We start from the raw sequence: 27475 nt of genomic DNA on the forward strand, positions 1-27475 counted from the left end.
AAGCACTTTGACCTAAAAGGACCCCCAAAAGAAAATAAGTAGAATCATAAAGTGTTTTGGAGACAGAAAGGCAAAAGTAACTGATTCTGTTCAGAAGGATTCAAAAGCATTTCACAGAGGAAGTGACATTTTACCTTGACCTTGAGAAATGAATCATATTTTACAGTCAGAGAAATGCAGAACAGGTTACAAGGCAGTTGGAATAATGAGAGCAAAACCTCAGAGACATGATAATGCATGGAGTGTATTTAATTATGTTAAAGGCGCAACTTAACTTTTTGAAAATATTATTTGTGTGCCATTGTTAACCCAGAGGTTGAAAAAATTAGTATCATTAAACTGCCTTTGGTAAATAAAGAAATGAGTCTAACAATGTTTATAACTATCTTCTGTTAAGCTGCCTATCACAATAATAAAGTTTCCATTTCCAGAGGTATTCCTTCTTCCACTGAAAAACAAATCAGCAATCCATTTTTATGGGAAACATAGAAATAAGAGTTTCAGTTGGAGAGTGGCACAGTTCTAGGAGAACCTTTTTGTTGTCTGCAAAGGATTCTCAGTTTAGGGTTACTGTCAAAACATAAGGAACACCAGGTACCCTGATGCGAGCCGCAAGAGTAAAAGAGGCAAGATGTCTATATTAAAACACAGGTTATTTTCTACCACAAAAATTACAATTCTTTTTTTTTTCATTAATACTAGTAATAGGCTATTAAACGCTTGAAGTCGGGTGCTAGGGTCGCCTGGGTGACTCAGTCATTAAGTGTCTGCCTTCAAAGAAACAACAATTGTTGGAGAGGATGTGGAGAAAGGGGATCCCTCCTACATTGTTGGTGGGAATGCAAGTTGGTACAGCCACTCTGGAAAACAGTGTGGAGGTCCCTTAAAAAGTTAAAAATTGAGCTACCCTGTGATCCAGCCATTGCACTACTGGGTATTTACCCCAAAGATACAGACGTAGTGAAGAGAAGGGCCATATGCACCCCAATGTTCATAGCAGCAATGTCCACAATAGCTAAATTGTGGAAGGAGCCGAGATGCCCTTCAACAGATGACTGGATTAAGAAGTTGTGGTCCAGGGGCGCCTGGGTGGCACAGCGGTTAAGCGTCTGCCTTCAGCTCAGGGCGTGATCCCGGTGTTATGGGATCGAGCCCCACATCAGGCTCCTCGGCTATGAGCCTGCTTCTTCCTCTCCCACTCCCCCTGCTTGTGTTCCCTCTCTCGCTGGCTGTCTCTATCTCTGTCAAATAAATAAATAAAATCTTTAAAAAAAAAAAAAGAAGTTGTGGTCCATATATACAATGGAATATTACTCAGCTATCAGGAAGAACGAGTTCTCAACATTTGCTACAACATGGACGGCACTGGAGGAGATAATGCTAAGTGAAATAAGTCAAGCAGAGAAAGACAACTATCATATGATTTCTCTCATCTATGGAACATAAGAACTAGGATGATCGGTAGGGGAAGAAAGGGATAAAGAAAGGGGGGGTAATCAGAAGGGGGAATGAAACATGAGAGACTATGGACTATGAGAAACAAACTGAGGGCCTCAGAGGGGAGGGGGGTGGGGGAATGGGATAGACCGGTGATGGGTAGTAAGGAGGGCACGTATTGCATGGTGCACTGGGTGTTATACACAACTAATGAATCATCGAGCCTTACATCGGAAACCGGGGATGTACTGTATGGTGACTAACATAATATAATAAAAAATCATTAAAAAAAAAAAATAAGTGTCTGCCTTCAGCTCAGGTCATGATCCCAGGGTCCTGGGATTGAGCCCCACATCGGGCTCCCTGCTTGGCGGGAAACCTGCTTCTCCCTCTCACACTCCCCTTGCTTGTGTTCCCTCTCTCGCTGTCTCTCTCTGTCAAATAAATAAATAAAATCTTTAAAAAAATAAAAATAAAGTCGGGTGCTAGGAAGGGTCAATGCCATAAGCAGTTAGCAATACTTTCCTTTCCTTAGGGGAAACTTGATCAGTAAATAAAATGTATATTACTTTAAAAAAACAAAGGTCCAAGAGAATCCCGGGTACATACTAAGTGACAACTTCAGGCTGCAAGAATGAAGGCACAGAGCCAAGAACGGGAGATGTGTTGTGTGCAGGGAAAAGATTTGAAATTGAAGTTGCTCTGAATGGTGAAATGAGCTCTCAAGTGGCACTCAAAAGGGAGAGAAGGAAAAATGTGGAGTGTAGCTAGAGCAACTCGAATGGAAATCAGCATGCCCATGGTGTATTTCCTAAAACCTATTCAGTCAAGTAGAACAAAATAGTAAAGAAGCAATAAAAGAATAAATGACCTAGAATTATTGGCCTCACCGAGCATAACTTGCTACATAGGGTTGGTTTCGGAAGCAGACGTAGAAAAATTGCAACCCCACAAGGCTTTCATCGCTGTAGATGTTCTTTTAAGCTTTGTTATCTGACAGGACACTCTTGAAAGCCAGAAGAACGTGTAAAATGTTATTACTAGAATCACCGGAGTAACCAGTAGAAATCTGTCTCTTGGTGCAATATTGGGAAATGTCATTTGGCTACAGATTTGTACCATAATAAAGTTGTTCATACATACACACTATAAACACAGAAGGAAAGAAATAAATAACTTCAATGTTATATCCAAAGGCTAAATGATAGACCCTTGGTGTGTTACTGTAAGCAGTTATTTAAGAAGAAAAAAACCCCACCGAGTTAGTTGACCTACGTTAGACTGTAAATAACCATAAAAAGACTTTTTTAAGAAATCGAAAGATTATAAAAAGCCTCAGGGTTTTGCTGTGCTGCCTACAGAGCCCACCACAGTCATTCCTATTGCTGGGTCCAGAGTTACAAATTCAACTGTAATTTTAGCTGCAATTCATGCGTTTCCTTTAACAATAAATGCTTTCTGCAGCCTAAGTTTTTTCAAATACGAAACATTGAAACTAGTTTTAATACAAAACTTTTCATGTACTGTATCTTCCAAAACATTATTCACCTTCTCTCTGCCTATTATACTGCATGTTCTTCCAAGGCACACTTCCAAGCCCTTCTCAAGCAAGCCCCACCTCTTCCACAGAGCTCCCCTGTATCTCCAGCCAGATGTTCTCCATTCTGATCACTCAGGAAAAGCTATTTGCATGAAATGATGTTACATTCAGTTTCACAGACAGGAGAGTATAGCAGAGAAAGCAGAGACATCTAAAATCAGAAGACTTTAACTTGAGCCCTTGCTTGTTCCACCAATGTGTGTCCTTTCATTCATCTTCTGCCAAATGGGGACTTCCCTTGGAGGCTCACCAGGGTACTCAATGAGCTGATCCATGTGGAAGAGCTTCGTAAAGTATAAAGTATTCTGCGAAGGTAATTATTGTTTCAGAAATATTTAGGGAGTTCCTCTTATATGCAGGACACAATTTTGAACACCGTAGAGTAAATACAACTGAAGAAGCCAGATTCCCACCTCACAAGGACTTTAAAATATAGCAAAGAAGTAAAGAGATATACCTTAATAATTAAAACACAGGTTAGTAAATAGTAAACGCCTTAGGAAGTACCCCCCAGGACCTCAACACAATTTGGCAAACGTCCATGAAACAGACTCTTAAGATACAAAGGTAAACACGGTGGTCACTGTCACCTGTCCAGCCCGAAGGACAGACATGCAACAACATCAATACAAGGCAGGTGATGATAAACATGCTTACTGGGAATAAATTAGGTCTGGGTGGGTAGATAGACTGAAAGGCTTAGGGCTAGATGCTCAAGGATGAGGTTTGATAGATGTCAGAGCTTAAAATCTGTTTTCAAAGACTGGGTTTTCGTTTCCAGAAGGAGTGAAAAGGATCAGATCTGGCATCAGATTGACCAGCGCTGTAAGGCAGATGGACACTGGGAAGAAGTGGAGGTGACCATGGAGAGTCAGCTGAGCTGGAAAAACACTCTGGTAAGAAACCGAGGGCAGGTTAACATTTCTGCGAGGCCTTGGCAGAAACCTAATCATAATGAGGAGAGAAGAGAGTAATGTCAGCAGAGGTGAGGGAGCCAAAGGATGGGAAAAGCTAAGACAGTGGTGAGAGGAGAACAGGGTCTAGCAAAAAGTTTTCTTGTTTGTTTTAAAATAATTGAAAGATAACAATTGTATGGTGTTTACTACATGGTGCGTACTGTTCCAAGCATTTACCTGGATTGCCTCCTTTAATCACATGGCAACCATCCGTGGCAGGTGCAATTATCCCCACCGTAGTGATGAGGACGCTGAGATGGGGGAGAGCTGACCACATTGGTGGGCTGAGAGAAAGGAGCCAGTGCAGAGAGAGAGAGGGAGAAGCTGAAGACAAGAAGGAAGAAAAGATGCTATCAAAACTCAGAACAGGAAGAGCTCAGAACTTAGGGGGATCATTATTTTCCCTTCTACACTTTTCTTTAACTCCTAACTTCTCTACAATAGACATTATCACTTTTATTATCAGAAAACTAAACAATATAAAAATATGCAATCACTTTGGTGATTTATTTTGTCTAAATTATTCTTTATTTCTTCTATGTAAAAATAAACTTTCCAATAAGAGAGTTAGCTTCCTGAGAGTAAGAACAATGCCTTATTTTCCTTTTCTCCCTATCCCAGCCAAACCCAGACACTTGTTAATATTGCCCCCAAATTTAGCTTTGCCTATACTAGCGACCCTATATTACTGCCTTAAGTACTTTTAGGACCTGCCTTTAATTCTTTTTCCTTCCCTCTGTCCCCTTCCATTATTCCACTTCCTACCATCACTATTTACAGACCTTAGAAAACAGGGAAACTTCTGGGGCCAGCCAGGTGACAGATTTATTCTGTTGTTGGCTCTCGATTGTCCTGTGTTGGGAATTCACAGCCGTTCCCCTATTGTAAGACCTGGATATCCAAGTAATAATTTGAGCATACTATCATTTTTTTCCTTGTTATTTTCATAAGATGAGTTTTATAAATTAAAGTGCAGTCTTTTCCACTTAAAGTAATGTGGCTTTCCTTTAAATTATTGGTTTTTAGAGTTGTTGTCACTGTTGTTGTTTATTTAGGTGAGGAGAAAGCACAAATGGCTGTTTTCTCTAAATTTTGATATGCATTTCTCCCCCCTTTCCTCTTAGCAAACCCGACACCGACGTTCATGTTTCTCTTTATTCCTGCAAAGAACCATTAGCATTAGTTTCCTCACTACAATAAAAATTCAAGGATGGAAGCCTAAATTCCCAGCTTCCATTCATGAGAAGCACTTCTTCCCAAGTTTCAATGCAGGTCCAACAGGGCTTTGTCCAGGGGAAAGAAGACTGTGATTTGGGAGGAAGAAGGATAAGCATCTTTCTTATCTCTGTACATAGGCCCTTGTGTGGACCTACATTTAGCATGCTCACAAAAGAGGTAGGTGTTATAAGTGTGCACCTACTTTACACTTCTCCCTAGATGTGCAGGTGAGAGGAGTCTCAGGAGGGGAGTGAAAAGAGAACCCCTTAAAATAGAATGTAGGTTCTACTCTCAATATGATTACATTAAAACTGTCATATAGCGCCTGATATTCTGTAACTATTTGTCCCCTGAAGTTTTTTTTCCATAAGAGATGTTACAGTTGTTAGAGCATTTAGAATTGCTTGGAGATCTTTTTAAAAATTCAAAAGTTTAGGGACGCCTGGGTGGCTCAGTTGGTTAAGCGTCTGCCTTCGGCTCAGGTCATGATCTCAGGGTCCTCGGATCAAGCTCTGTGTCGGGCTCCCTGATTAGCCAGGAGTCTGCTTCTCCCTGTCCCGCTGCCCATCTCCCCCCTCCCTACTTGTGCTCTCTGCTCTCTCTCATGCTCTCTCTCTCAAATAAATAAAATATTTAAAAATAAATAAATAATAAATAAATAAATAATTTAAAAAATAAAAATTCAAATGTTTGGACCTACCCACAGAGATTTAGATTTAATTGATCTGGGATGGATGCCCACCTAAGCATTGGTATTTCTTAAATTCCTCCCTGCAGCCCACCCACCCTCTACCCCAAACCCCAGTGATTCTAAAGTGTAGCCAGGTTGAGAATCACTGGTAGAGAGCCAGTCCAAAACCTAAAAATTTAAAAATTTGAACACATATATATCCTCATTGGATCTTGCAATGCAGTCTAGATCTAGTTTCTTTTTAATTAAAATTAAGATTGTGTCTGAGGTTAAAATAGAGTTAAAGCTATTCACCAAATTATCTCTTCTTTTCCTACAAAATGCACACAAATATTAAACAAAATAGCACTTAAGGGATGCTCAAGGGACTAATCAAGAAACCTGACCTAGTTATCTTTATACCAGCTGCATGTGACATCGTTAAACTTGTTAATGAGAGAAAAGTTGTTTGGGAAGAAAAATTATCTTTAGGTGTTAAAAAGACTCTGAGCCAAGAAAGCAAAAGAAGCATATTCTGTCAAAAGTCTCTAGGATAAGATATAGTACTTAAAAAAAAAAATCACAGAGAGATTGTATAATTCTGGCCTTGAACACCAAGATAAATGGGGAGCTTTGGGATACAGAAAGTCATTCTTTGCTTCAGTTCCTAGTTTCCAATTATGCAACAGATAAACGTTCAGGTGTCCAAGTGTCATATGTTCATACTTAAAATAACAAAACCATTTTTTTCTTGCAAAAAGCTTTATTGTTTCTATTTGGTCCACAGCTTGGAAGAGGGCTCCAGGGTGGTTAAAAAGATGCCTAGTGGATGTGGGGGGAGGTTCAGGCAGGAGCCCTGGCACCAGGGGGATGCCAGAGGGGTCCCTCAAAGGCCGCTGGGCTCCAGAGGTTCCTAGTCATGCTTGAGGGTGAGCCTTTTAGAGAGAGACACGCCCAGCCCAGCCTGGGGGCCAGGCAGCCTGTGAAGGTGAGTCAGGTGGTCACCATTTCTTGATAAGTTTCACCTCCTCATCCAGGAAGTGGTTCTCCAGGAATCCACAGACAGTCGTCTGTGGGGGCAGAACCCAGGGCATGCAGATCCAAAAGGGCCTGGTTCATGTTCTTCTCCGGAGCCATGGCAGTTCTACAGCGTCCAGGATTTTACCCCACCCATTTTGGCATGGTTTCTGCCCAGGCTGGAAAAGGGAGCGGTGACTGGGCTGGTTTTGCATCTTCAAGATACACTCAGCACCCTCACGCTTCTCCGCCCACTCCAGGAAGAAGTGGCCCACACCCTCCAGAGCCACAGGGTTGGTGTGGAAATAGAAGCCCAGAGAGAGGTAGGTGTAGGAGGTATGCTGGCATGCTGACCAGGTGGTTGACGGTAGCCTTCACCTCAGTGGAATAATTCTGACAAATACAGTCAATTATACTGTAATAATGCTGTGTGGTGACTACACTTATCATGGTGAGCACTGAATAATGTGTAGAATTGTTGAATCAATATACCGTACACCTGAAACTAATATAATATCGTATGTTATAATATTGTATGTTAATTATACTTCAATAAAAATTATATGTCAAAATATATGTCAAAAAATAAAATAACAAAGCATTTCATTCTTCAGTAACTAGTGAAAACTGAAGAATTGTACCCCAAAGTTAGAGGGCATTGAGAATAGATTTGTGCTTCAAAGTTTAAATTATGAGCTAACTGCACCGGTGGTTGTCACTCAATTGCTTGGCCTTGTTTGCAGCTACATTTCATTCCTAGTTGGTTTTGTCCTAAGGTTAGGCTGCTAGATGGAGAGCCTTTCCTCAAGGTGCATGGACTTCTTTCCTTCAATAGACAGGGGGCAGTGAAACACAATCTTCATGACACTCAGTTTGAGTGGCTCTTTGTCTTATTTATAAAGCCTCTAGGCTTAGGTTCATGTCACACACACACACACACACACACACACACACGAAGTCGTCTTTGCAAAGAATTCACATGGCATCTTCACTTATACCTAAACAAATATTTATGTTGGGTGACCAACAGTTCCCAGTTGCCCAGGACTTTCCCAGTTTTCGCACTAAAAGTCTGGTGTCCTGGGAACCACCCAACTACCCCAGTACCAAGCAAACTGGGACGGATGGTTACTCTAAAAACAACCAAAATCAGAATCCAGTCTGGGGTAGTCTTTGAGCTATTGGACACATCCTTCAAACCAGGTCTTCTTTCCTGATAATGCTAATCAGCACGTGCCAAAGAGAACCAGATTGATACCATGAGCCACCGCATAAGAGCTACCACCATGCTTTACACATGTTATCTGGAATCCTCCCAACAATTGTGGAAGGTAATTGTCATTGTCCTAATATCATCATATAAAGATTGAGGCTCTGATAAATTAAGTGCCCTTCCCAAGCCCACACTGGCAGTAAGTGGTAGAGCTGAGATTCAGGCCTACTTCTGTCTGACTTCAAAGCTTATGCTCAGTCTGTTTCATTGTCTGCTTCTTGCATTCTGAAATCCATCACCCATAATAAATTTTAAGAAGACCTACAGAGAGGAGATTTTATAAGAGCTAAAGGAAAACCAAGTAATAAAATATAGAGGGAGAATGGAAATAAGTATCAGAATCTATATGAATGCAATAAAATATAGGGCATAAATAAGACAACCAGAAGCTAATTGATGGATTACAAATTGCCCGAAGTCAAATTCATAAGATTCTTTATAACATCCTCCCAAGTATTCAAATAAAATACTTATTGCCTTAGGCAAAAAGAATTTTCTATTCATATGTATGAAATATTTTATTCCTAATTATTTATCCTCAGAGTGAGAAATAATATGTAGTGTAAATATGATTTGTTGCTTAAATTTTTATATTTTGATTTATCCTATATGCTTACAAAGAAAAATAAGATTATGAACCTACTATTTAAGAACTGTCTAAAACAGGCAAGAAATTGTTGATTTATAATTCAATTCTTAACTATGCAGATTTGTTCTCAGCATATATTTAAATCTGAGTTAAATCAGCACATATTCTTGGACGAACATAATTGCAAGAATATTCTTCAAGAAATTCATGTCTGCTGCTTTTTTACTTGACACTCTTGTATACTTGTAATTTCTCCCTATGTGTCAGTCCTGTTAACTGCCCCCTTACACTGGATCTTAGGAAAAGTGCATACCAAAGGAGATTTCCTACTAGTAACTACACATAGAAGAAAAGGAGTTGATGTCCATCAGTGTTAATGAGAGTGAGTCTTGACAATGTGTGACAGTTAATGGCAGGGTCCCCATGTGAATTCTCAGCAGAATAGCAGAGAAGCAGCTTTTTGATGTTGACTTTTAACTGATTTTTTTAAATGTGTGCTCTTACTTCACATCATCTTAAAGTTGTTCAATAACTTAAAAAAATGTTTAATACTCTTAGATGTGGTAAAACAACCAGATTTACAAGTGGCAGAATCAATAACCAGTCCTAAAATTGTCAGGATCTCAATTATATCCAAAGTCTCTAATATTGTGGCTTACCAAACAGTATGGAAATCTTCTGGAAAAGTTGACTAAAATGTCTTTAGGGTATCATTTCCTACCATCTTTAAGATTTTTTCTCAGGAATGCCTGGGTGGCTCAGTTCGCTAAGCGTCTGCCTTCGGCTCAGGTCATGATCTCAGTGTCCTGATATCGAGTGCCAAATAGGGCTCCTTGCTCAGTGGGGAGCCTGCTTCTCCCTCTGCCTGCTCTGCCTGCTGCTCCCCCTGCTTGTGCGCATGCTCTCTCTCTCTGATAAATAAATAAATAAATAAATAAATAAATAAATAAATAAAATCTTTGAAAAAAAAAAGGATGTCTTTTTCTCAGAGAAGATCTAGTCATGGAACATTTCAGAGCTTTCTGTAAAGGTCTTTTTCTGAGGAAAACCTGTATAGTCTTTATGTTGGCATGGAAATGAGAGACCACCAAAATGTTATATTCTATCAAAAATGGACTCAAGTATTTCTGGCAGCTTTTACCTACTGGCCATTATAAAGCAAAATGGGTGTCATTTAGTCTCTCTGGATTAGATATTTTCTAAGAGATGTACAATATTCCCTGGTAGCAAAAATCACTTCCTTTGAACTTTATGTGTAAATTAGTTGGACTCTGCTATGGACTGAACGTTTGTGTCCCTCCCAAAATTCATATGTTGAAATCCTAATCCCCAGTGTGATGATATTAGGAGGTTGGGCCTTTCGGGGGTGATTAAATCATGAGGCCACATGGAGCCTATAGCTAGGATTAATATCCTTATAAAAAAGGACCCTGGGAGCTATCTTGTCTCGCCCACCATGTGAGGACAGAGCAAACAAAAGATCTTCTGTGAACCAGGAATCTCGTCCTCACCAGACACTGAATCTGCCCACTGCTTGATCTTGGACTTACCAGAGAAAGATTTCTGTTGTTTATAAGGCACCCAGTCCATGGTAATTTGTTACAGCAGTCCAAGCTGACTAAGACACACTCTTGTGGCGTCTTAAACTCATATTTGAGGGCATGAAGAATCAGGGTTGGGAACTCTTCCACCAGCTGATGAGAAACATAAGAGAATCAAGAATAAGAGCAAAAGTTCCTTTTATTTTAAATTAGGTACTATATGGATTTAGTATAATCTCATAGTGTTGCCAGACTTTTAGAAATTGTTGTAACTGCTTAATCTGTACTTTCAGAAGGAAAAAGTGGAGAAGAATAACCTGAAATAAAAGCAAACCAAATCTTATGATTGTAATACCTGTGAGCTGAAATCTTAGTGGTTATATTGTATTTTTTATTTGGCTAATAAGTATGTAGATGTCTTCTTTCTTTGGTTATATTCTGCTTCATTACCAATGGGGAAAAAATAACATGGAAGCTTCACTATATTCCCAGAACTTATGAAGAACAGATGGACACTCTGAAATGTGATACAAATTGACCATGAAAAGAGAAAAACCTCTAAACTAATTAAATACTTCTTTTGCACAAAGATTCAACTCAAAGTGTTAAGAGCTAGGCACTGTTTCTAAATACAAATTCAGTACAAGCCAACACATATGTGTAATTATAAATTATCGGTCATGTTTCCTATTTACCTATGCTCTTTTCTACACCAATCATATACATTAGCAAGCCAAAATTGGGCACAAATGGACAACTTAATTACCAATGCCTTTAGAATTCCCATATTTCTGTAGTGTGAATGAAATTGCAAATTAAAACTACTAATTTGTGTATTTTTAAAAAGGTCACATTGTTACACAGGAGCTTGAATGTGAAGAGAACAGAAAATAAAACTTAAGGTAGCTGTTGAGTGGGGAAGTTGGCTTTTACAGTTTCCATTTTGTTGAAACTTTTACACATATCTTGTTGGTTGTTTTTTTTTTTTCCAGAAACTTAGACATTGTGTGAAGCTATAACAGAGTGAGGTAGAGAAGGCGATGATCTGGAAGAATCCTGGATCAAGTGTTTCGGAATTCCTACCAATGGCAAAACAAGTCAAAACCAAGGTTGAAAGATTCTCAAAAGCATCTTGTATCTGCTAGCAGCAAACTGTGAGTCACATTAATTTTTGATCCTCTACAAGAGTACAAAACAGGAAATAATTTTAGAATCTAATAATGTTTCTTTCCTGTTACTTAGAGAGTTTTGACCTTAAAATTAAAATTCTAATCTTTCTCAGTGGTCACACAAATATCTTATCCATATCCTGAATGTTAGTTGTGTCATGACAACCTTCCGGGAGGAACTCATCAAACACAAGGTCACACTAAGGCAAGCCATATACTATGTATTGAATAGCAGTTCACAGTAGCCAAATCTAATGAAGAGTGGAAAAACCCAAACCCAATTCAAAGTAGGTGTTGGTATCCATGTGAGATAATAGAGGTCAATGATGATCAAAATTAATACATCTTAACAAAATGACAAAATAATTATATAGTGCTTCTGCATAATTAGACGAACATGATTAAAAAATCTTAACCTAGGCACTATTACTGAATTCTAAACCCAGTGCAAGCCAACACATATGTATAATTACAGATTATATCTCTCCAGCCTTTATGCCAAAGACATTGGGAAACAGGCAGCAAGAGATACCAGAAACCTAGTACAATTTTCAACAGCTCTATTTACCCCACTACTTTCCCCACAGTTAAGAGGACATGGGGAAGCTGTAGCCTATGTTTGTTGGCACTTTAGGTGACAATATTATCTTGTATACTACTTCAGGGTTCAGCTAAGAGAGATGAAAATCATTTCCAAACCATACTAAGTGTTGAGAACTGTGAAGGTCTAAAATTTTACCCTAATTGCAAGCTACCAAGATAGGCTATCATAGATTCATAGATGCTAACAAAAGACACAAGATTCCTGGGTCAGAAACAAAGGATAGTTTACTATTCATAGCTATACCGACACTATCAACATTTGTGCTGGTTCCCTGAGCCCCAATTACCACAGGGTGACATGAAGAAGGCTGGGTGATTATACACATGTAGTGGGGCATGATGCCAGAAAGCTTTGGAAACCCAAATCTTTTATAATGGGCAGTAAGCCTAGTCAGATTATACCCTGGAGGGAGACATATTTATTATACTGAAGAAAAAACAAACTTGACCTTGCTCCAGATAGAGACATTATCTCAGTCATCCAAGGCTGTTCACTATACCAACGTCCTTGAAAAGGTAATCTGGAATAAAGTGAATCAGTGTCCTCCACTTATAAGATGTACAGAAACTTAAGAGACCCATGGAGAATTCTCTCTCAACACTGACCAGGCCGGAAAATTCCATACTGAGACCTAGCTTGTGGTTCGTTCTTTGAAATCTCCAATTGCAGCTTAGGACAGCACAGCACCATCTTCCTCAGAAATTCTATACGCATCACCCCAGTCCCAAATTGTCCCATTTTTTTCTCTTTTGCTCCCCAGTGGTTTTTCCATATTGAGTCTACTCCTCCTCAGTCTGTTTTTGCTCCCCTGCCTGAGCTATTCACTCCCAGCCCTAGATCTTAGGTTCACCTCTCACACATGTGTTTAGCTCATGCTTTCTGGCAAGATGCTCCCACAGATAACCTACCAGTATACTTCCTTACCTGGCTTTTACTGGAACTCTGGTACTGGCCTAATAAGGAACCGCCTCCCCTTGGAGAGCACATTTTAGCTATGAAATTGACTATTTCTAAGACTGGTGACTGGTGGTGACTAGATAATCATTACAGGCAACTGGGATTAGGTTTGCCTGCTCTAGCCTTTAATGAATTTTCTAGAGAAGGAGTGGAGTCATCCTGTGCATATGCAATTTTGGTTAATGCTGTTTACAATAGTCTTTCAGTCTGTAAACCCAATATGTTGCCATAGAAACAGATCTCCATCTGAAATGCATCCAATCAATTCTGAAAATATTATTCAGAACACCTTCATAAATTGGAATGAATCCAACAGGTACCCTGAATGTCAGTATGTAGGCAGTAAGTTGCATTTCTCCTTTTCTTTAATAATTTTAAAGACAAGAAATGCAGAGAAGAACCCATCTTAGATACACATAAAAATACAAAGATAGTCATTCTAAATAAGAATATTTCTTCTTGATTATTTTATTCTTGAAATGGCATTAAACTAGAGCAACATATGCCATTCAGAAAAGGCAAGATATGTTTCAAATGACTAAACAAAATGTGATGGTTCATTTAAACAGCATTATTCCTCTTGGCCAAAAACAAAACAAACAAACAAACAAAAAACCTGTAAATTTATTTGTTGGAAGAATATCAATTTTTAGAGTGGATTTTTTAAAATACTGTCTTGTACCTCTTATCTCCTTGAAATTATTTTTGCCAACTTAATATTCCCAAATGGAAAATGATTAGGAGTTATGCAATCCATGATAGGGGAGTCACATTTCTAAAATAAGGATCCAAAATTTCCAACTTTTAGGGACAAGATCAGAAAATTTTCTCCCATGGAATTTATAACAAGAAGAATAAAAATAAAATTAATTAGTAACCATTAGTAAAATTAGTCCACCCCAAATGAGGATTAGTTTATCACTGGTAATAAAATTTAAGTGTTTCCCAAATCTCTTCCTGGAGTCTGTATTATTTTATTAAAACTTCACCAGGAAAACATTAGTACAGAGTCTGTCAGCAGCACTGTTCAATAGAAATTTCTGCAGTGATGGAAGTATACTATAATCCGTGCTGTCCAATATGGTAGTCACTAGCTAGTGAGCACTTTAATGTAGCTAATGTGACTAAAAAACCAAACTTTTAAAAAAAAGTTTAAATTTGAATTATGACATGTGGCTAGTGGCTACTGACAGCATACCTTTGTAACTTACACTCATAGTTATACTCAGAGTTGGAGTCAAACTGACAAGTTTCAAACTCTGGCTTCCCTACTTTTTCTCTGTCACTCTTCTCTTCTGCATTGTTGGGTTGATTAAATAAGATTAAATATGTTATACCACTAGCTATATAAATTTTAGCAATTATTATTATACCTCATTTCCATAACTGATGAGCCTTATAGGCAAGTTACTTAACCTCACAGAACCTGAATAATTTCATCTGCAAAATAGGGTTAATACTACTACTGCATAGGATTGTTTTGAGGATTAAAAGAAATGATGTAATGGGGCGCCTGGGTGGCTCAGTCAATTAAGTATGCAACTCTTGATCTCAGCTCAGGTCATGATCTCAGGGTTGTGTGATTGATGAGCCCAGGCCAGCCTCCATGCTGGCCATGGAACCTATTTAAGATTCTCTCTCTCTCTCCCTCTCCCCCTCCCCCGCTTCCACCCCTGCTCACACATGCTCTCTCTCTCTCAAAAAAATGATGCATTAAAGGGTTTAGTACACGCCTATCATGTGGGAGCACTCAATACATATTAGATGCTTTGTTAAATTATCATTGAAGTAATATTTTAACATGACAAATTTTTGTAACTCATGGGAAATAGGTTACAATGATTTATACTGGGTGGGCCAATTCAAATTTGTTCACCAGCGAAATTTAAGACTATAAACCCAGTGATTCCACAAAGATTCAAAAAATATGTGAGATTCATCAACAGATTCTGTCAACTTTTCCTTTCTCTCAGTTGTAGCCTCATTAAGTAAAAAAAAAAAAATGTTTTTTTCTTTTTCATATGTATTCACCGTGTCTTTCTTAGTATGTATTACTCTTTCCTTATTTTCAGTACCTGGTAGCACAGGAAAGTTAGGTAGAATAAATATACCACTGCAGGAAATCCTGTTTCAAATTATTCTAAGATATGCAGACCCCATCAATGACATATCAAGCTCTAAAAACAACATATTTACAGCCACAACTTTACACATCTCAAAAGATTTCTTAAAGCGGTATTCAAATAAGCCAATAACTCCCACATATGTATTAACTCCCTCTCTATTTATATCTTAAATACAGTACCAAATGATAAAACATCTAAAACTTAAGAGTTTGAGAAATTTTTACCCCATTATAAAAATGTTTCTTCAAATATTACAGAAAGACATGAAGTCTGGAAAAATCTGAATTGGAATTCTGCTAGTTGTGGCTTAAACAGTTTTATTTTATAAATGGACCTGGTGTGCTCGTCTCATCATTTTTCTGGCATCTCAACAGCAGACAAGGAAAGCAATGTCTCTTTGGTGGAGTTTAAGTAGGTCAGGACAAGAAGCAAAAAGCTTTCCTTTCAGTGAGAAATTAAACTCAGAACCCCCTTTATATTTAAAACTACTTTCACTGCACAGTTGCCCAAAAACAAACATGTAGCAGACCCTTTGCTCTCAGATTGTGTGCTTACAGATTCTGAAGAGACAACACACCTTCAGTGTTGGCATTGCAGATTTCCTGAAATATTTGGACTATGTTGACCGCAGCTGGGGAAATTGCCCGTGTGATTTCAAAGACATGGCAACGTGTACTTGTACTCCACCATGGCTGTCCAACCGGCAGCCTCCCCTTAATGAGTAGTCCACCTCTGTCAGAGAAGGTCATTTGGCTTCGTGTAATTTCAAACTACAAATTGGAGTAAGAGTAGGAAAGAAAGAAATGGCCAGAATTAGATTTAGAGAAGATGACCCAAATGTAATTTTCCTAAGTCCTCCATACTGGATGTATAGTATCTGGACCTGTCTATCAGGAGGGCAAAGATCAAACTTGGAATAATGCTTCTATTGATCTGAACTTTCAATTAACACCAACATCCATGATAAAGGTTTTGATAATAATATTTGAATACATGGGGTGCCTCTCTCTCTCGTAAGTAAGTAAATAAATAAATAAATAAAATCTTTTTTAAAAATAAAAATAAATAATTTTAAACACCTTATTGTGTTAATTAACATGCATAATGTAGATAGTAACTGGGGGTCTCCCTATTCCTTGAGTTCTAGATAAAATTGCCCTGGTCTGTGCAGTTCTAAAGCCCTTCCTAGGACTTTGCTGATTTGAGGGTGACTACATTCTTGAAGTCTCCTCTACTCTTGGATTCTTGCACTCACTAGGCATCAATTTAGACAGAAAATACAAACCACTCATTGATTTCCGCTATTCATGTGTTTAGTAGAATCATTGGAGATTTGGGTGTTGTGATCGGGGACTGGGGGCATGTATGAAAAAAGGTCATCTCTCACATCATTTCACAAATAACTTGAAAACTCTATCATCACCTTCTCATTCTCTCAAGTTGTCTCTGGATCCTACCATCAGACAGTGTGAGCTGTGAACCTGAGGCAGCTAAGGGACAGCTGGAGAGGCGCGCCTGCTACAGGCACATGACACCAGGGGGGAGACTGTTCGACACCAACAAAATTCTAAACAGTGGTCATGATTCTTTTTTTTTTTTTTAATTTATTTATTCGACAGAGATAGAGACAGCCAGCGAGAGAGGGAACACAAGCAGGGGGAGTGGGAGAGGAAGAAGCAGGCTCCCAGCGGAGGAGCCCGATGTGGGGCTCGATCCCATAACGCCGGGATGATGCCCTGAGCCGAAGGCAGACGCTTAACTGCTGTGCCACCCAGGCGCCCCCCAGTGGTCATGATTCTTAAACCTCTGTGAATCCTGAGCCTAAATTTCCTTCACTGTGGAGTAGAACTGGATGTGCAACCCAGACTATTTGTGACATAGACTAGGAAATCTAAGTACACCGCCCTATGGGAATGATAAGGAGTACTTATTAAATAGCCATAAATCTAGGTAAGCCAAAAGACAAACCCTTCATTCCACACTGCTCCAAGTAATCATGGCATAATTAAGAAAAGTCACTTCAACATAGGACTGAGTAGTTTTCTTGGGTGGAGTTCAAATGAAATCCTCCAAGAAGTACCAGCATATCCAAGCATCAAGTACTACATCTTTAAGGAAGACATAAATGAGAAAAATGGCCAATACACACAGTGGGGGTGGGTACTTCACTACCAGACCACGGTCTTTATTTCACCACCAAAAACAAAGATGAAAAGAAAAAAAATAGAAACCTTTTAGTTATTACTGTGGCTTAAGTCCAAATTCTTGATAATTGGAATAAAATTTTAGTTTAAGATTTAGCTTCCTGATGAAACATGTCGTGTGAACTACTTGATACTGGCTTGTTTCAAATTCTAAGTTTTATTTCCCCCTATAGAGGGGATTTGGAAAGAATCCCATTTAGAAAGCAAGCCATTAGGACAGGGAAAGGTGTGTTAACACACTGAAGTCACTACATATACTTAAGAGGGCCTTGTAACCTTGATTAAAGTGCTAAGCTAAATATGGTTTCTCATCATATTTCTGTACTGGTGAGCCAACACCGCAGAAAAGCAAACTGAAATGAATGAGTTTCTTTGATTAATTTTCTAGTACAAGACAGTTTAAACATCACGTTGGTGATGTAATTTAAATTACAGCAGATGGAAATGGCAGAGTCCTTAAATAGATTCCTGCACACTTCTTCCAGGATTCAGAAGTCTCTTATTTAAGTACCATTGCCTATCTTAATGCACTTTACTTGTTGTCATCTGTTATTCTTAACGAGCTGTCAGGTTAGAGGGAGTGTGACTCAGTGTAATCCAAATTAATAATTCCAAAGAAAAAAATAAATGTACTATTCCCATGCTGTTATATATTATGATGGCTCTGTGTTCTAACCAGGTAAAGGTCTACCAGACACCCTGACAGGAGTTCTCCAACTAAATAGTTGCTGGGATTTGATATTATTATTTGATGTTTGATCTTTACTCTGACACTCATAATAATACCTGCAATCTGAGGCAAGCATGCTAGGACTCTTACCACTGCAGAACTAAATTAAAACACTTACTTAACACAAGCTATAGTTCTGTGTTGGTCTATGAAACCACCGTATCTCTCTACTCTAACTCTGTCAAACTCATTCGTGATGATTAAAGATCAAGGCAATTCTTTTCCTCCTTGAGCTTCCTTGCCTACATTTACCTCCCTGGTTCAAGCCAGAGAAGTCCTTCTGGGTCTGTCAGGCTGCTGAGCAGTTGCTCAGTACTCCCAGTCACCAGCTATGTACTTATTCCAAAACCTGAAGGCCGTAAACCACGGAATGCTTTTCAATTTCCTTTAGCTCCCAGGAGCTATTTTCTCTTCGGTTTACACCCCCTTCTTGTTCTTACCCATGCACTGATAAATTTTTGAGATTATTTTCTATGATAGGCAGAATAATGGTTCTCCAAGGATTTTCACATGCTAATCCCCAGAACCTATGAATGTGTTATAGTTACATGGCAAAAGAGACTGAAAATGTGATTCAGGTTATGAATCTTAAAAATGGGGAGATTATCCTGAATTTTGAAGGTACACCCAGTCCAATCAGTGGAGCAACTAAAAGTAGAGATATTTCTCCAGCTGGAGTCAGTCAGAGAGATGCAGCAGAAGACAAAAGAAGAGAGATGAAGCAGAAGGGAAGATCAGAGAGATTCAACACCTGAGAAGGTTTTGACCCACATTGTTGGCTTTGAAGAGATCTGCTTGGCAGGAAGACATTATAGAGAAAAGGCCAGGTGTGTCTGTAAAACATTTTCTTTTCTTTTTTTTTTTTTTAAGATTTTATTTATTTATTAGAGACAGCCAGCGAGAGAGGGAACACAAGCAGGGGGAGTGGGAGAGGAAGAAGCAGGCTCCCATCGGAGGAGCCTGATGTGGGGCTTGATCCCGCGTTCTGGGATCACGCCCTGAGCAGAAGGCAGACGCTTAACGACTGAGCCACCCAGGCGCCCCTGTAAAACCTTTTTCTAATACCTTAGAAAATTCAAAAGGTCAGACTATTCAGTTGCAGAAAGTGCTATTTGAAGAGACTAAAGGTGTGATAGGTCCCTTCAGCCATATCATCAGAAGCCCTAGAGATGAGATTATCTTAGAAAGACCTATATAGGGGTGCCTGGGTAGCTCAGTTGGGTAAGCACTGCCTTTGATGCAGGTCATGATCCCAGGGTCCTAGGATCGAGCCCTGAGTGAGGCTCCCTGCTCAGTGGGGAGTCTGTTTCTCCCTCTCTCACTGTCCCTCCCTTGTTTCTTTAGTTTCACAAGGCCAAAGATGGAGAGGAATTGTGCTCCAAGAAGAATTATACCCAGGGTTTCACTCATATCTGATTTAGATGGATTGGGTGATTAAATCTGGAATTTCAGAGTTGATGAAATTTTGAAATTAAATTAATACTGTAATGGGATGAGATCTTTGTGCATCTTGGAATGAGCTGAATGTATTTTGTTACGTGAAATGGACAGGAATCTTTGAGAGCCAAAAGGTGGACTATGGTAAGCAGAATAATGAACTCCCAAAGATTTTCATGCCCTAGTTTCCAGAACTGTGTTACTTTATAGCAAAAAGGAAGGCATAATCACTGCATCAATATGATAATGGTAATGGACATTAAAATAATGATATTGTCCTAGATTATTCAAGTGGACCTAATATAATTGAGTGCTTAAAAGTAGAAGAAAGCAGAAGAGTTAATCAGAGAGATATAACAGGAAAGAAGCAAGAAAGATGAGACAAGAAGAGAAGTCAGAGAGACAAGTATGAGAGGACTGAACCCACTGTTGTTGGCTTTAAAGATGGAGAAAGGAGACCACAGGCCAGGGAATGCAGCCAGCCTCTAGAAGCAGAGAACAATCCTAGTTAACAAACAGCAAGGAAATAAAGACCTCAGTTCTATAACCACATGGAACTGAATTTTGCCAACAACCTGAATGAAACTGGAGGTGGATTCTGCCTCAGAGCCTCCAGGTAAAAATCCTACATTGGCCAACACCTTGATTTCAGTCTTGCGGGACCCATAGCAAAGAAACCAGTGGAGCCTACTGAACTTCTGACTAACTTAACTGAGAAATAATATATTTATGCCACTTTAAGCTGTTGAGTGATGGTTTATTGGTAACCATAGGCAACTAATATATATTCCCTTACATGGTTAGGTTGTTATAAGAATTTGATCCTCTCTGCTTTTCTAGTAGTATACTAATAATGCCTCCAAGCCCTCATGTTACTTATAATCAAAAGATTATCTTAAATAATCTTGTCTTTCACAGAAGTAATTTCAAAAATTTGTTTTGTGCCTTGTGATGAAAGTTAGAACGCTCTCTTTTATTTTGGTGCTGCTTTTTGGAAGAGTCAGTTTACAGATTTAAGATCTAAAATGTACCTGCCCCAAATTAGCCAAATCACAAGACTGTAGTACTCCTGTGAATTTCTCCCTTGAGTTGTAAATGGTGAGTTTGAGTTCCAGAAAATTAAAGTGGTGTGCTGAAAGAGAGGGATCAGCTAAATCGGGAAGTAGGAATTCTAGTCCTAGTCTGAAACCAAATAGCTAGGCAGCCTCTCACAAGTCAGTTTACCCCTTTGGGTCCATTTTCTTCCTTGTTAGAATAAAAGGGGTAAGAAATCAGGGAGGCTTCCATGATTAGGGACCACTTCAATGAAAGTGGTAGACATTAACAAGGCAAGTGGGGATGGGGGTGGGTGCAGGGAGACGAACAGTGCGAAAGCTTTAGCATATCCTATTCTTTATACCACATGTTATAACAACTCTCTCCTAATGAATTCAAGGGAAAAAACAGAGCCCAAATGGCCTGTAAATTGGTTTAGAAGAATTCACACCACTTGCTGGCAGTGTTATCTCTGAGGAGGGGTTCAATGGAAAAAGTGAGGGCTTAGAGAAGCTTTTATAGAGTACTATTTACGGGTATGGACTTTGTGTTCAAACTCCCTGATTCAAGTCGTGGCTCTGCCATTTATTAGCTATGTGTTTTCTTGGATCCTTCAGTTTCCTTATGTGTAAAAAGTAAATATGCGTGCAAGCATTGCTTAGGAGACATCTTGGCACATAATGTGCATTATTTAAATTAGCAAGCACTACACTGACGTTCATCAGTATCACTGCTGTGAACTGAATTGTGTCCTCTCAAAATTCATATGCTGAAGCCCTGAATCCCAGTGTGGTAGTATGTGGAGATGGGGCATTTGGGGGTAGATTTAGGTGAGTTTATGATGGTGGTGACCTCATGATGGGATTAGTGCTTTCATAAGAAGAGACACCAGGAAACTGGCTCTCTCTGTCTACCGTGTAAGCACACAGTGAAAGGTTGCCATCTGCAAGCCAGGAAGATAGTTGTCATCTAAACTGGCCATGCCAGCGCCCTGATCTCAGACTTCCAGCTTCTAGAACTGTGAGAAAATAAATTTATCCTTGTGGAAGCCACCCAGTCTGTGGAATTTTGTTATGGCAGCCTGAGCAGACTGACACAATTATTAAGGAGGAATTTCAGTTTTTGTTCCATAACTGCTATTTTATTGAAATTTTATATAATACATTAACGTATTATTTTATAATTTAAAATGAGTAAAACCAAGGCAAGGAAAAAAGGCCCATAATTCCTTTGAATGATAGATACCCTCAGATATCTCTTAAACTTCAGAATTGAACAAACTGTAGGTTGAATGAGCCATCAGTGAAAGATATCAATGGACAGATTAATTAATATCCACTCTCAATTTGTAAGATGTCTCATTGATCACTTGTCAACTTTAAAGTGATACAATTAACAAGTACTTCAGTGAAAAGATCCTTTAAGACAATATCAAAAACTCAAGAGAGTACTAAAATGTGGCTCTTCTGATGACATTTAGAAATATATATAGGGGCGCCTGGGTGGCACAGCGGTTAAGCGTCTGCCTTTGGCTCAGGGCGTGATCCCAGCGTTATGGGATCGAGCCCCACATCAGGCTCTTCCACTATGAGACTGCTTCTTCCTCTCCCACTCCCCCTGCTTGTGTTCCCTCTCTCGCTGGCTGTCTCTATTTCTGTCGAATAAATAAATAAAATCTTTAAAAAATATATATATATATTTATATATATAAATATATATAAATATATATAAATATATATATTTATATAAAATTCAGCAATTACTTCAAAGGATGACTTTCTGAAAAAGAAGTGTTCAAAAACTTAACAAAATTCAGAGCTTGGAAGTCATCTGTGAAACTGCTACTATAGTACTGGGTAAAATACTTAAAAGAGGGGCACCTGGATGGCTCAGTCGTTAAGCGTCTGCCTTCGGCTCAGTGCGTGATCCCGGCGTTCTGGGATCGAGCCCCACATCAGGCTCCTTCAATGGGAGCCTGCTTCTTCCTCCTCACTCCCCCTGCTTGTCTCTCTCTCACTGGCTGTCTCTGTGTCAAATAAATAAATAAAATCTTTTAAAAAAATACTTAAAAGAGAAATTATAAGTTGCCAAATTAAATCTCTTTTAAAAGGACAATTAAATCTCTTTAAAAAGGACGTATGCCTATTACCAGAATGTAACTTGAAATATCATTCCTGCTGTTTTAGAACTTATAATTTAGTGGGTCAGACAGATATTAATTAAACAATCAAATAAATTAGTGTATAATTGCAAACAATAATTTGGATTTTTTTAAGTTTTAATTCAGTCAGTTAACATACAGCGTAATATTAGTTTTCAGTGTACAATTTAGTGACTCAACACTTACATACAATACCTTGTGCTCCTCACAAGTGCACTCCTTAATCCCCATCACCTATTTTACCCATTCCCCCATCCATGTCCCCTCTGGTCACCCTCAGTATTGTTCTCTATAGTTAAAGTTCTCTTTTTTGGTTTGCTTTCCTCTCTCTCTCTCTTTTTTTCCCTTTGCTCATTCATTTTGTTTCTTAAATTCCACATATGAGTGAAATCATATGGTATTTGTCTTTCTCTGACTGACTTATTTTGCTTAAAATAAAATACTCTAGCTCCATCCACGTCATTGCAAATGGCAAGATTTCATTCTTTTTATGGCTGAGTAATATTCCATTGTATATATATATATACTACCTCTTCTTTATCCATTCATCAGTCTATGGACACTTGGGCTGTTCCCCTAGTTTTGTTATGGTAGATAATGCTGCATAAACAGTGGGGTGCATGTGAATTCGTATTTTTGTATTCTTTGAATTAGTATTTCTGTGTTCTTTGGGTAAATACCTAGTAGTGCAATTGCTGAATTGTAGGGTAGTTCTATCTTTAACTTTTTGAGGAACTTCCATACTGTTTTGCAGAGTGGCTGTACTAGTTTGCATTCCTACCAACAGTGCAAGAGGGTTCCCCTTTCTCCACATCCTTGAGAACATCTATTGTTTCTTGTGTTGTTAGTTTTAGCCATTCTGACAGGTGGGAAGTGATATCTCATTGTAGTTTTGATTTATATTTCTCTGATGATAAGTATGTTGAACATCTTTTCATTTGTCTGTTGGCCATTTGTATGTCTTCTTTGGAAAATGCCTATTCATGTCTTTTGCCCTTTTTTAATCAGATTATTCATTTTTTGGATGTTGAGTTTTATAAATTCTTTATATATTTTGGATACTAACCCTTTATCAGATATGTCATTTGCAAATATCTTCTCCCATTCTATAGATTGCCTTTTAGTTTGTTGATTGTTTCCTTCACTGTTCCGAAGCTTTTTATCTTGATGAAGTTCCAATACTTTATGTTTGCTTTTGTTTCCCTAAGGCATATCTAGAAAGAAGTTGCTATGCCAATGTCAAAGAGGTTGCTGCCTGTGTTCTCCTCTAGGACTTTTATGTTTCAGGTCCCACATTTAGGTCTTTAATCCATTTTGAATTTATTTTTGTGTATGGTGTAAGAAAGTGGTCCAGCTTCATTCTTCTGCATGTTGCTCTCCAGTTTTCCCAACACCATTTGTTGAAAAGACCATCTTTGGTCTTTTTCCTGCTTTGTCAAAGATTAATTGACCATATAATGATGGGTTCATTTATGAGTTTTCTATTCTGTTCCATTGATTTCTGTGTCTATTTTTGTTCCAATACTATACTGTTTTGATCACTACAACTTTATAATATAACTTGACGTCTGGAGTTGTGATGCTGCCAAATTTGCTTTTCTTTTTCAAGGTTGCTTTGGCTATTTGGGATTTTTTTTGTGTGGTTCCATACAAATTTTAGGATTGTTTGTTTTAGCTCTGTGAAAAATGCTGTTAGTATTTTGATAAGGATGGCATAATATGTGTAGATTGCTTTGGGTAGTATAGACATTTTAACAGTATTGGTTTTTCCAATCCATGAGCATGAACTGTCCTTCCATTTCTTTGTGTCATTTTCTTTTCTTTTCTTTTCTTTCTTTTCTTTTCTTTTTTTTTTTTTAGTTTTCAGAGTACAGGTCTTTCACTTCTTGGGTTAGGTTTATTCCTAGGTATCTTATTATTTTTGGTGCAATTTTAAATGAGATTGATTCCTTACTATCTCTTTCTGTTGCTTCATTATTGATGTATAGAAACGCAGCAGATTTCTGTACATTGACTTTGTTATCCTGCAACTTTGCTGAATTTGTTTATCAGTTCTAGCTGTTTTCTGGTGGAGTCTTCTGGGTTTTCTATATAGAGTATCATGTCATCTGCAAATGGTGATAGTTTGACTTCTTTCTTGCTGATTTAGATGCCTTTTATTTCTTTGTGTTCTCTGATTGCTACGACTAGAACTGCCAGTACTGTGTTAAATAACAGTGGTGAGAGTGGACATCCCTGTCTTATTCCTGACCATAGAGGAAAAGCTCTCAGTTTTTCCCCAATAAGGATAATATTAGCTGTGGGTTTTTCATATATGGTCTTTATTATGTTATGAAATGTTCCATCTAAACCAACTTTGTTGAGGGTTTTTATCATGAATGGAGGTTGTATTTTGTCCAGTGATTTTTCTGCATCTACTGAAATGATCATATGTTTCTTATCCTTTCCTTTAATAATGTGAGGTATCATGTTGATTGATTTGCAGATATTGAACTATCCTGGCAACCCAGGAATAAATCTCACTTGATCATAGTGAATGATTCTTTTAATGTATTGTTGGATTTGGTTTGCTAGTATTTTATTGAGAATTTGTGCATCCATGTTCATCAGGAATATTGGCCTGTAGTTCTCTTTTTTAGTGGAGTCTATCTAGTTTTGGTATCAGGGTAATGTTGGCCTCATAGAATGAATCTGGAAGTTTTCTTCCTTTTCTATCTTTTGGAATAGTTTGAGAAGAATAGGTATTAACTCTTCTCTAAATGTTTGGTAGAATTTGCCTATGAAGCCATCTGGCCTTGGATTTCTATTTGTTGGGAGTTTTTTGATTACTAAATCAATTTCCTTGCAGATTATCAGTCTGTTCAAGTTTTTTATCTCTTCCTGTTTTGGTTTTGATAGTTTATGTTTCTAGGACTGTTTCCATTTCTTGCAGGTTGTCTAATTTGTTGGCATATAGTATTTCATAATATTCTCTTATAATTGTTTGTATTTCTCTGGTGCTGGTTGTTATTTCTCCTCCCTCATTTGTTATTTTATTTTGGGGTGGGTCCTTTCTCTTTTCTTTTTGATAAGTCTGGCTAGAGGTTTATCAATTTTATTAATTTTTTCAAAGAACCAGATTCTGGTTTCACTGATCTGTTCTATTGGTTTTTTTTAGTTTCTATATATCATTTATTTCTGTTCTAATCTTTATTATTTCCTTCCCTCTGTCTTTAGGATTCTTTTGTTCTTTTTGTATCTCCTTTAGGTATAAGTTTAGGTTGTTTATTTGAGATTTTTCTTGCTTCTTGAGGTAGACCTGTATTGCTATATACTTCCCTTTAGAATGCCTTTTGCTGCATCCCAAAGGTTCTGGACCATTGTATTTTCATCTTCATTTATTTCCATGTATTTTTTGGTTTCTTCTTTGATTTCCTGGTTGAGCCATTCATTGTTTAGTAGCATGTTGTTTAACCTCAAAGTACTTGTCGTCTTTCCAATTTTTTTCTTGCAGTTGACTTCTAGTTTCATAGCAGTCAGAAAATGTGCATGGTATGATTTCAATCTTTTGTTGAAGGTTTTTGTTGAGGTCTGTTTTGTGATCTAATATGTGATCTATTCTGGAGAATGTTCCATGTACACTTGAAAATAATGTGCATTCTGTTTTATGATGGAATATTTCAAATATATCTGTTAAGTCCATCTGGCCCAGTGTGTTATTCAAAGCTGTTGTTTCCTTGTTTATTTTCTATTTAGATGTCCATTGATGTGGACTACTATTATTATGTTATTATCAGTTAGTTCCTTTATGTTTGTTATTAATTGTTTTGTGTATTTGGGTGCTCGAACTTGGATTTTATATTGTCTATCTCCTCTAAGCAATTTGTCCATAGTGCTTTTTACTTATTGCTATTAATCTTGCTTGCTGAGATCCTAAATCAATCTTTCTATCCACTCTATGTAAAGAGTTATACACAATGAAGAAATTGTTACATAAAGCACAAAGCACTAACTTGAAAATCAGTTCAGTCCAGCTCTGTCACTAATCAAGTGAATTTACAAAGGTCTTTGGACTCTGTAAAATTAAGTGGTACTATAGATGTCCCAGTAGGGCCCTCCAATTTTAAAATCATATGATAGGGGCTCTTAGGTGGTTCAGTTGGTTAAGCATCTGTCTTCAGCTCGGGTCATGGGTCCTGGGATTGAGCCCCAAATTGAAGCCCGAACTGGGCTCCCTGATCATCGGGGAGCTAGCTTCTCCCTCTCCTGCTCCCCCTGCTTGTGCTCTCTCTCTCTGTCAAATAAATAAATCGAATCTTAAAAAAATAAAAATAAAAAATGAAATCATATGATAAATACCTTTTCAATCCCAACATTATTTTGGATCCCAACAATTTGCTATTTCTTCTTTTTTTTTTAAGATTTTATTTATTTATGCGACAGAGAGACAGCCAGAGAGAGAGGAAACACAGCAGGGGAGTGGGAGAGGAAGAAGCAGGCTCCCGGCGGAGGAGCTCGATGTGGGATTCAATCCCAGAACGCCGGGATCACGCCCTGAGCCGAAGGCAGACACTTAACGACTGCGCTACCCAGGCACCCCAAACAATTTGCTATTTCATAACAAATAAAGACTGTGTCTCCTGTCAGGGAAAATGGACTTAAAATTATTGATGTATAAACAATTCATACAAATAAGTAATAAGAAAAAATGTAAGAATGCAATAGACTTGGCTTTAAGAAATATATAATAAAGAATGTTCAGTAAAATCAAT

The sequence above is a fragment of the Ursus arctos genome, unplaced genomic scaffold (genome assembly GCF_023065955.2).
Source record: "Ursus arctos isolate Adak ecotype North America unplaced genomic scaffold, UrsArc2.0 scaffold_29, whole genome shotgun sequence".
In the NCBI taxonomy this organism is placed as follows: Eukaryota; Metazoa; Chordata; class Mammalia; order Carnivora; family Ursidae; genus Ursus; species Ursus arctos.